Source organism: Salvelinus fontinalis, chromosome 26, assembly GCF_029448725.1.
Source record: "Salvelinus fontinalis isolate EN_2023a chromosome 26, ASM2944872v1, whole genome shotgun sequence".
Taxonomy (NCBI): domain Eukaryota; kingdom Metazoa; phylum Chordata; class Actinopteri; order Salmoniformes; family Salmonidae; genus Salvelinus; species Salvelinus fontinalis.
The window spans coordinates 37,884,197-37,896,210 of NC_074690.1; positions in this window are offsets into that span (position 1 = coordinate 37,884,197).

A 12,014-nucleotide genomic window follows, 5' to 3' on the forward strand; every position below is an offset into this window, starting at 1 on the left:
TCAATTGTAACGTTGGTGAATATATGTAGATTATATAAAAAAATGTAAACTCTATTCCGCCATTTAAACAAACACTGTATAATCTCAAAACATGCTCACAACTATTATTTTGATATCATGGATGGTCAGTCCTTGCATCCATAGCTCTGCCTATTAATCTGAGTGGTTACATTTCTCAAGGCCCATCACTCAGCTTTTTACCAAAACACAGGCAGTTATAAACAGAGCCACTTTGTTTTTGCTTCAACTAAGGATTGCCGTTTGAATGTTTTCTGTTTATTGGGCTGCAAGCAATAATGAGTCTGTTAGTGAAATGTACATTTTCACAGAAGAACCTAAGTCACCTCAAATCAATCTGAATACTAAAAAAGACTGCTTATATGAAGAGCAATAGATATTGTAACAATAACTTCTGGTGTTTAATTGACAAGATCTGCAATGAAAATATGTTAGTAAAATTGCATCGGAGTATGAGTGCAAACTCATGACCTGACCGGGTAAATAAAAGCTTTCTGTAACTTCAGTTGTAATTGATAGATTGCAATCCTAAGCCTTTTGTTTTTAGGACATACTGTAGGCTATTAGCCTGAGTGAACCAGCCTGATCGCTCCGTTCACCCTTCTATTTAATTCCAAACAATGGTGAATGTATCACGTTTCAGGTATGACCCAGATGCAGACAGTGTCGAAGAAACAAAAGTTTATTTCTAACACAGGGGCAGGCAAACGACAGGTCAAAGGCAGGCAGGGGTCAGTAATCCAGAGAAGGTGCAAAGGGTCCAGAACAGCAGGCAGTCTCAGGGTCAGGGCAGGCAGAGGTCAATAATCCGGTGAGGTGGGGCAAGGTATAGAACGGCAGGCAGGCTCAGGGTCATGGCAGGCAGAATGGTCAAAACCGGGAAGGACTAGAAAAACAGGAGCAAGAAACAAACTGGAGTAGGGGAACAAACGCTGGTAGGTTTCACAAACAAAACAAACTGGCAACAGACAAACAGAGAACACAGGTATAAATACACAGGGGATAATGGGGAAGATGGGCAACACCTGGAGGGGGGTGGAGACTAGCACATAGACAGGTGAAACAGATCTGGGTGTGACAGTACCCCCCCACCCAGGGGTGCCACCTGGCGTCCTATGTCCCTGTCGGAAACCCAGCACCTCTCCTCCGGGCCATAATCCTCCCAGTCAACCAGGTACTGGAACCCCCTGCCCCGAGGTCAAACCTTCAGGAGACGCCTCACCGTGTATGGCGGTTGACTGTCGATGAGATGGGGTAGAGCGGTGGGCCTGGAAACAGGAGACAAAGAGCTGTGAGACATGGGTTTAACTCTAGACCCATGAAAGGCGGGATGTATATGAAGGGTACGGGGCAACAGGAGATTAACATTAGTGTGGCTAAGGACTTTGGAGATGGGAAACGGACTGATAAACCGGGGGGAGAGTTTGCGGGATTCCACCCGGAGGGGCAGATCCTGGGTGGATAGCCATACCTTTTGCCCGACATGATACTGGGGAGCCGGGGTCCGGTGGCGATCCGCTTGTCGTCGATACCTGGAGGTGGTCTTGAGGAGGGCCGACCGGGCTCTCCTCCAGGCAGACGTGTTGCTGTGCATTTTGTTGCTGTGCGTTTTGCTGCCAACTTTACTTTACTTTGCTAGCTGACAACTTTACGTTTTTTGTTTTGTTTCTGTTTTTAATTACCGTTTATATTTTTAGTTTTTCCATCGCAACTTTTTTCCCTCATTCAACTTTTTCACTCCGGACGCTTTATCTGGACATGGTTCGTCAAGTGGGGGAGTGACGAGCTCTACAGCAGAGTCTCAGCACTCAATCGCTGGTTGAAAACTGTTTTCTGCCCCTCCCAAAAGATAGAATTTGTAGATAATTGGCCCTCTTTCTGGGACTCACCCACAAACAGGACCAAGCCTGACCTGCTAAGGAGTGACGGACTCCATCCTACCTGGAGGGGTGCTCTCATCTTATCTACCAACATAGATAGGGCTCTAACTCCTTTAGCCCCACAATGAAATAGGGTGCAGGCCAGGCAGCAGGCTGTTAGCCAACCTGCCAGCTTAGTGGAGTCTGCCAATAGCACAGTCAGTGTAGTCAGCTCAGCCATACCCATTGAGACTGTGTCTGTGCCTCGACCTAGGTTGGGCAAAACTAAACATGGCGGTGTTCGCCTTAGCAATCTTATTAGGATAAAGACCTCCTCCATTCCTGCCATTATTGAAAGAGATCGTGATACCTCACATCTCAAAATAGGGTTACTTAATGTTAGATCCCTCACTTCAAAGGCAGTCATAGTCAATGAACTAATCACTGATCATAATCTTGATGTGATTGGCCTGACTGAAACATGGCTTAAGCCTGATGAATTTACTGTGTTAAATGAGGCCTCACCTCCTGGTTACACTAGTGACCATATCCCCCGTGCATCCCGCAAAGGCGGAGGGGTTGCTAACATCTACGATAGCAAATTTCAATTTACAAAAAAAAAAATGGCGTTTTCATCTTTTGAGCTTCTAGTCATGAAATCTATGCAGCCTACTCAATCACTTTTTATAGCTACTGTTTACAGGCCTCCTGGGCCATATACAGCGTTCCTCTCTGAGTTTCCTGAATTCCTATCAGACCTTGTAGTCATAGCAGATCATATTCTAATTTTTGGTGATTTTAATATTCACATGGAGAAGTCCACAGACCCACTCCAAAAGTCTTTCGGAGCCATCATCGACTCAGTGGGTTTTGTCCAACATGTCTCTGGACCTACTCACTGCCACAGTCATACTCTGGACCTAGTTTTGTCCCATGGAATAAATGTTGTAGATCTTAATGTTTTTCCACATAATCCTGGACTATCGGACCACCATTTTATTACGTTTGCAATCGCAACAAATAATCTGCTCAGACCCCAACCAAGGAGCATCAAAAGTCGTGCTATAAATTCTCAGACAACACAAAAATTCCTTGATGCCCTTCCAGACTCCTTCTGCCTACCCAAGGACGTCAGAGGACAAAAATCAGTTAACCACTTAACTGAGGAACTCAATTTAACCTTGCGCAATACCCTAGATGCAGTTGCACCCCTAAAAACGAAAAACATTTGTCATAAGAAACTAGCTCCCTGGTATACAGAAAATACCCGAGCTTTGAAGCAAGCTTCCAGGAAATTGGAACGGAAATGGCGCCACACAAAACTGGAAGTCTTCCGACTAGCTTGGAAAGACAGTACCGTGCAGTACCGAAGAGCCCTCACTGCTGCTCGATCATCCTACTTTTCCAACTTAATCGAGGAAAATAAGAACAATCCAAAATTTCTTTTTGATACTGTTGCAAAGCTAACTAAAAAGCAGCATTCCCCAAGAGAGGATGGCTTTCACTTCAGCAGTAATAAATTCATGAACTTCTTTGAGGAAAAGATCATGACCATTAGAAAGCAAATTACGGACTCCTCTTTGAATCTGCGTATTCCTCCAGGGCTTAGCTGTCCTGGATCTGCACAGCTCTGCGAGGGCCTGGGATCGGGAGAGACACTTAAGTGTTTTAGTACTATATCTCTTGACACAATGATGAAAATAATCATGGCCTCTAAACCTTCAAGCTGCACACTGGATCCTATTCCTACTAAACTGCTGAAGGAGCTGCTTCCTGTGCTTGGCCCTCCTATGTTGAACATAATAAACAGCTCTCTATCCACCGGATGTGTACCAAACTCACTAAAAGTGGCAGTGATAAAGCCTCTCTTGAAAAAGCCAAACCTTGACCCGGAAAATATAAAAAACTATCGGCCTATATCGAATCTTCCATTCCTCTCAAAAATTTTAGAAAAAGCTGTTGCGCAGCAACTCACTGCCTTTCTGAAGACAAACAATGTATACGAAATGCTTCAGTCTGGTTTTAGACCCCATCATAGCACTGAGACTGCACTTGTGAAGGTGGTAAATGACCTTTTAATGGCGTCAGACCGAGGCTCTGCATCTGTCCTCGTGCTACTAGATCTTAGTGCTGCCTTTGACACCATCGATCACCACATTCTTTTGGAGAGACTGGAAACCCAAATTGGTCTACACGGACAAGTTCTGGCCTGGTTTAGATCTTACCTGTCGGAAAGATATCAGTTTGTCTCTGTGAATGGTCTGTCCTCTGACAAATCAACTGTACATTTCGGTGTTCCTCAAGGTTCCGTTTTAGGACCACTATTGTTTTCACTATATATTTTACCTCTTGGGGATGTTATTCGAAAACATAATGTTAACTTTCACTGCTATGCGGATGACACACAGCTGTACATTTCAATGAAACATGGTGAAGCCCCAAAATTGCCCTCGCTAGAAGCCTGTGTTTCAGACATAAGGAAGTGGATGGCTGAAAACTTTCTACTTTTAAACTCGGACAAAACAGAGATGCTTGTTCTAGGTCCCAAGAAACAAAGAGATCTTCTGTTAAATCTGACAATTCATCTTGATGGTTGTAAAGTCGTCTCAAATAAAACTGTGAAGGACCTCGGCGTTACTCTTGACCCTGATCTCTCTTTTGACGAACATATCAAGACTGTTTCAAGGACAGCTTTTTTCCATCTACGTAACATTGCAAAAATCAGAAATTTTCTGTCCAAAAATGATGCAGAAAAATTAATCCATGCATTTGTTACTTCTAGGTTAGACTACTGCAATGCTCTACTTTCCGGCTACCCGGATAAAGCACTAAATAAACTTCAGTTGGTGCTAAATACGGCTGCTAGAATCCTGACTAGAACCAAGAAATTTGATCATATTACTCCAGTGCTAGCTTCCCTACACTGGCTTCCCGTTAAGGCAAGGGCTGATTTCAAGGTTTTACTGTTAACCTATAAAGCGTTACATGGGCTTGCTCCGACCTATCTTTCCGAGTTGGTCCTGCCGTACATACCTACACGTACGCTACGGTCACAAGACGCAGGCCTCCTAATTGTCCCTAAAATTTCTAAGCAAACAGCTGGAGGCAGGGCTTTCTCCTATAGATCTCCATTTTTATGGAACAGTCTGCCTACCCATGTGAGAGACGCAGACTCGGTCTCAACCTTTAAGTCTTTACTGAAGACTTATCTCTTCAGTGGGTCATATGATTGAGTGTAGTCTGGCCCAGGAGTGTGAAGGTGAACGGAAAGGCTCTGGAGCAACGAACCGCCCTTGCTGTCTCTCCAGGGCCGGTTCCCCTCTCTCCACTGGGATTCTCTGCCTCTAACCCTGTTACTGGGGCTGAGTCACTGGCTTGCTGGTGCTCTTTCATGCCGTCCCTAGGAGGGGTGCGTCACTTGAGTGGGTTGAGTTACTGACGTGAACTTCCTGTCTGGGTTGGCGCCCCCCCTTGGTTGTGCTGTGGTGGAGACCTTTGTGGGCTATACTCGGCCTTGTCTCAGGATTGTAAGTTGGTGGTTGAGGATTTCCCTCTAGTGGTGTGGGGGCTGTGCTTTGGCAGAGTGGGTGGGGTTATATCCTTCCTGTTTGGCCCTGTCCGGGGGTTTCTTCGGATGGGGCCACAGTGTCTCCTGACCGCTCCTGTCTCAGCCTCCAGTATTTATGCTGCAGTAGTTTATGTGTCGGGGGGCTAGGGTCAGTTGGTTATACCTGGAGTACTTCTCCTGTCTTATCCAGTGTCCTGTGTGAATTTAAGTATGCTCTCTCTAATTCTCTCGTTCTCTCTTTCTCTCTGAGAACCTGAGCCCTAGGACCATACGTCAGGACTACCGGGCATGCTGACACCTTGCTGTCCCCAGTCCGCCCGGCCTTGCTGCTATTCCAGTTTCAACTGTTTCTGCCTGCGGTTACGAAACCCCTACCTGTCCCAGACCTGCTGTTTTCAACTCTTAATGATCGGCTATGAAAAGCCAACTGAGATTTATTCCTGATTATTATTTGACCATGCTTGTCATTTATGAACATTTTGAAAATCTTGGCTCTCTCTAATTTTCTCCTTCTCTCTTTCTCTCGGAGGACCTGAGCCCTAGGACCATACGTCGGGACTACCGGCCGTGGTGACTCCTTGCTGCCCCCAGTCCGCCTGGCCTTGCTGCTATTCCAGTTTCAACTCTTCTGCCTGCGGTTATGGAACCCCTACCTGTCCCAGACCTGCTGTTTTCAACTCTTAATGATCGGCTATGAAAAGCCAACAGATTTATTCCTGATTATTATTTGACCATGCTTGTCATTTATGAACATTTTGAAAATCTTGGCTCTCTCTAATTTTCTCCTTCTCTCTTTCTTTCTCTCGGAGGACCTGGGCCCTAGGACCATGCGTCGGGACTGCCGCCCGTGGTGACTCCTTGCTGTCCCCAGTCCGCCTGGCCTTGCTGCTATTCCAGTTTCAGCTGTTCTGCCTGCGGTTATGGAACCGCCACCTGTCCCAGACCTGTTGTTTTTCAACTCTTAATGATCAGCTATGAAAAGCCAACTGAAAATTATTCATGATTATTATTTGACCATGCTTGTCACTTATGAACATTTTTGAACATCTTGGCATAGTTCTGTTATAATCTCCACCCGGCACAGCCAGAAGAGGACTGGCCACCCCTCATAGCCTGGTTCCTCTCTAGGTTTCTTCCTAGGTTTTGGCCTTTCTAGGGAGTTTTTCCTAGCCACCGTGCTTCTACACCGTGCTTCTACACCTGCATTCTAGCTGTTTGGGGTTTTAGGCTGGGTTTCTGTACAGCACTTCGAGATATTATCTGATGTACGAAGGGCTATATAAAATAAAATTGATTGATTGATTGATTGAGGTACGACGACAGCTGCGGACAAACATCTGGGCAGAAGGTACGCCGAGCTCTTCTTCCTGCTCAGGGAAGAGCAGGGGCTGATACCCCAGGGAACACTCAAACGGTGATAGGCCCGTGGCAGAGCAGGGAAGGGTGTTGCGGGCATATTCGATCCACACAAGCTGCTGGCTCCAGCTGGTGGGGTTGGCGGAGACCAGGCAGCGCAGAGTAGTCTCAAGGTCCTGGTTGGCTCGCACAGACTGGCCATTTGACTGGGAGTAGAAACCGGAGGACAGGCTGGCCAACGACCCAATGAGGGTGCAGAACGCCTTCCAGAACCTAGGACGAGAACCGAGGACCGGTTGAAGACCATGTTGGCTGGCAGTCCATGGATCCGGAAGACGTGCTGCACCATGAGCTGGGCCGCCTCTTTGGCAGAGGGTAGCTTGGGGAGAGGAATGAAGCGGGAGGCTTTGGAAAACCGATCCACAACGGTCAGGATGGCGGTGTTGCCATCAGATGGGGGAGACCCGTGACAAAGTCCAGGGAGATGTGAGACCAGGGAGCTTGCTGAGCAGTCTTGTCCTGTGCACAGACCGTCCAAGCGGTGAGAAATGGAACAGGAACCATGGTAGGCCACCAAAAGCGTTGTCGCCTTTGGGAGCCCGGGTGGCATACAAGCCTGGAGGAGTGGGCCAACTCCAGGAACGCGGAGTGGACCGAGTCAGGCACGAACATCCGGTTATCTGGACCCCCCCCCGGGATAGTAGTTGTGGGGCTATAGCGGCGTGACGGAACATCAGGCTTGACATTCTTGGATCCCGGCGGTAGGAGAGGGAGAAGTTGAACCAAGTGAACAGTAGGGCCCACCTAGCCTGCCTGGAATTGAGGCGCTTGGCGGTGCGGAGATATTCCAGGTTCTTGTGGTCGGTCCACACAATGAATGGATGTTCCGCCCCCTCCAGCCCCTGTCTCAACTCCATCTTCACCGCGAGAAGCTCACGATTCCCCACATCGTAGTTCCTCTCCGTGGCAATGAGGTGGTGGGAGAAGGCGGCGCAGGAATGCAGCTTGATGTCCACAGCCCCCGTTCTGACATCCGAAGCATCGGCCTCCACCATGAACTGGCGGGACGGGTCAGGAGGAACCAAGATGGGAGCTGTGGTAAAGCAGTGTTTGAGATCCCGAAACGCCCGGTCAGCAGCTTGGGACCACGTGAACGGAACCCTGGGAGAGGTGAGTGCAGACAGGGGGGAAGCCAGGGTGCTGTAGCGTCGATAAAAGTTGCCAAAACCCAGGAAACGCTGCAGCTGTGACACTATTCTATGAGTACACTATTCTTTGTTCCCTTGCATAGAGTGTTAAGGCTAGGCTACACATGCATCTAATTCTCTGTCGGCTTGTATGACTGACAGGCTGCATATTCTGCTTTATATCTGTCTGCTCAGTCACAACACAAGCTGTAAAGGTCCCCCATGTAGTCCCATCAGCCAGATGAAGAGAGTTTGGACCCTAGCTGTATGCTGCCTTGGGCCAGGGGTGGAGTGCTTATAATAGTGTATGCCCCCCCCCCCCCCCCCATTGCTTTGACATGTGCACTCAAACACAGTGACAAACTGAACTTTCCATGTTCAGCACAGTGAGCTTCAAAAAAGCAAACAGAATTACCGTTATATCATTTACTATATGCAGCACTCATTTCATGCCTGCGTCAGCCAATGCTCATTCATGTGAAATGGAATAGAGCGGAAATGGGAATATGATTTTACCCTGTCTCACCAGGTGAGGGCAGCACACCATAAGCACTGGTAGGCCCAAGCACTGTTAGTATATATATGAAGCGTAACTGCCTTATTCTACGTGCACACATCCTGGTGTAGACAGTCAGGAAAAGACCAAGACCTAAAATGATGAAGTGGATACAGTCCGTAAATCTTCTTTAGCTAAGCACCACTTTGTATTTGAAAATGCACAGATTCTGAGGTTCTTGTAAAAAAATGCACAGATAAGAGGTTCTTGTATGATCTATTACATAGGACCATGCATGATGGTCCAAACGGCAGTCAACTGTAAATGTTTTAGTGGAATCAACATGTCTGAGTCATTTTACTGCGAGCGTTCATACATACATCCTTACAGACAGAGAAGTAAGTGAGAGTACACTGAGGACATCCCTGCTCCTATCTTTGAGATTATGTATTCATTAATAAAGAATGAGATCATACTTTCGAGCGTGACTGTGTGAACAGCTGAAGTCTTTCACCCTGTGAAACCTGGACCCCATGCCGGCCTGTTTATCATCTCACCTTAGCTAACCTCTTAAGCTGAGGTTCAATCTCAATAGTCTGCAATGACTGCTGCCTCTTTTCTATCTGCACTAGTGTTGAAGAACTGGACAGGGAAAGAAAATTCAAGGAGAGGGGACCCTAAACCTGCCAGTTTTCACTGTCTTCTCTCCTCACTCACCCGTCCCTCCCCTTCTCTCCCTGCTGTTATGCCCCCCCACTGGGGTCTTTCACTCCAGTGACATCATTTGAGAGACACAGACACAAAGGTCTCCTCTCACACACAAACCGACACAAACGTGTTTATGTGGCCATGGGGCCCCTTTCGGGCCAGTGTTAGGGATGACACTAGAGCCAGCTGCTCCTGTGCCTTCTATACCCCCTCACACACACCCCTCACAAATGCAAGCTAACCCTGAACTGTTTGTGTGTGTAGTGCATGATGCATGCTCACACACATGGGTTCATCATCCACCTCACTGCAGAGAGAAAGGGACAAAGGAGGCTGTAAAACAATAGCAGATATTACATTTGTGAAATGACTTAGGGTTGGGTTCGACAAGCAATGGTTCAGATCGGTGGAATAATCACACTAGACTCTTTCTGCTTTATGATTTATTTGCTGCTTGATCCAATCAGGCCTCTCAAGCCCTTTGTTCTCTGTACCAATCCTTCCAAGGATACAAAGGGAAATGATTCATTTTGCTAAATCTGTTGCCATGCCCCTCTCTCGTTTGTCTCATAACTCTACCGTACCCCTCCTTTTATCAGAATCATGTCAGTTCCAGTTTTGTTTGTTTTTGTGTGTGTGTGTGTGTGTGTGTGTGTGTGTGCGTGCGTGCGTGCGTGCGCGCGCGCGAGAGCGAGAGCGAGACAGGGCGGTGGCGTGTTTGTAATGATGTGTGTAATAGAGTGTTTTTGTGAGAGGGTAATTTACTTGCAATATTAACTTTTCAACACTTGCTATCAAGGATACAAAGGAATAGTGCCTGAAAACTGTACGAATTCGTACTGAACAATACCTCATGGCTCTCACATATTCAAAAATATTGATTCCAATAAAGATAACCAAATGGCAAAACCTGGCAAAAGCCCTTCAAACAGACTCAACATATTTCCTCCAATAACTAGGTTTACATCCAATTGGCTATAGATTTTCATGTGAATATTCTAAAATCTGCATAAAGAAAATATACAAATTTTTCCATCAGTGGTGTTTCCACCAAATGGACAATATAGATAACCATAACCAAATGGCCAAACCTGGCTTGCCCTTCAAACAGACCCAACATATTTGCTTCAGTAGCTAGGTATCCATCTAATTTTCATGCGAATATTCTAAAATCTGCATCTTCCCACCAGCGGTGTGTTTCCACAAAATGGACATGTTGTGGATACAAGTCAGTGCATGATGATTTAGTGCACACAAAATGTACTACATCAGTGGTCACCAACAGGTCGATCTCCAAGCCATTCCTAATCAATCACCAAACATTTCTTTAAAGAACCCAAAGATAAAGCCTTGCGTTCCTATTAATTTATTTTTCTGCTGTTGGCGACGTCGGGCCCTCATACCACCCTCATGGAGTCTGTTTCAGACCGTTTGAGCAGACACATGCACATTTGTGGCCTGCTGGAGGTCATTTTGCAGGGCTCTGGCAGTGCTCCTCCTTGCACAAAGGCGGAGGTAGCGGTCCTGCTGCTGAGTTGTTGCCCTCCTACGGCCTCCTCCATGTCTCCTGATGTATTGGCCTGTCTCCTGGTAGCGCCTCCATGCTTTGGACACTACGCTGACAGACACAGCAAACCTTCTTGCCACAGCTCACATTGATGTGCCATCCTGGATGAGCTGCACTACCTGAGCCACTTGTGTGGGTTGTAGACTCCGTCTCATGCTACCACTAGAGTGAGAGCACCGCCAGCATTCAAAAGTGACCAAAACATCAGCCAGGAAGCATAGGAACTGAGAAGTGGTCTGTGGTCACCACCTGCAGAATCACTCCTTTATTGGGGGTGTCTTGCTAATTGCCTATAATTTCCACATTTTGTCTATTCCATTTGCAAAACAGCATGTGAAATGTATTGTCAATCAGTGTTACTTCCTAAGTGGACAGTTTGATTTCACAGAAGTGTGATTGACTTGGAGTTACATTGTGTTGTTTAAGTGTTCCCTTTATTTTTTTGAGCAGTGTACTTTTTCAGACCCTTTGCTATGAGACTCGAAAATTAGATTTTTTCCATTGATCATCCTTGAGATGTTTCTACAACTTGATTGGAGTCCCCCTGTGGTAAATTCAATTGATTGGACATGATTTGGAAAGGCACACACCTGTCTATATAAGGTCCCACAGTAGACAGTGCATGTCAGAGCAAAAAGCAAGCCATGACGTAGAAGGAACTGTCCGTAGATTTTCGAGACAGAATTGTGTCGAGGCACAGATCTGGGGAAGGGTACCAAAACATTTTTGCAGCATTGAAGGTCCCTAAGAACACAGTGGCCTCAATCATTCTTAAGTGGAAGAAGTTTGATACCACCAAGACTCTTCCCAGAGCTGGTTGCCCGGCCAAACTGAGCAATCGGGTAGAAGGGCCTTGGTCAGGGAGGTGACCAAGAATCCAATGGTCACTCTGACAGAGCTCCAGAGTTCCTCTGTGGAGATGGGAGAACCTTCCAGAATGACAACCATCTCTGCAGCACTCCACCAATCAGGCCTTTATGGTAGAGTAGCCAGACGGAAGCCACTCCTCAATAAAAGGCACATGACAGCCCGCATGGAGTTTTCCAAAGGCACCTAATGACTCCCAGACCATGAGAAACAAGATTCTCTGGTCTGCTGAAACCTGAATGCCAAGCTTCACGTCTTGAGGAAATCTTGTACCATCCCTAGGGTGAAGCATGGTGGAGGCGGCATCATGCTGTGGGTATGTTTTTCAGCGGCAGGGACTGGGAGACTAGTCAGGATCGAGGGAAAGAGTACGGAGCAAAGTATAGAG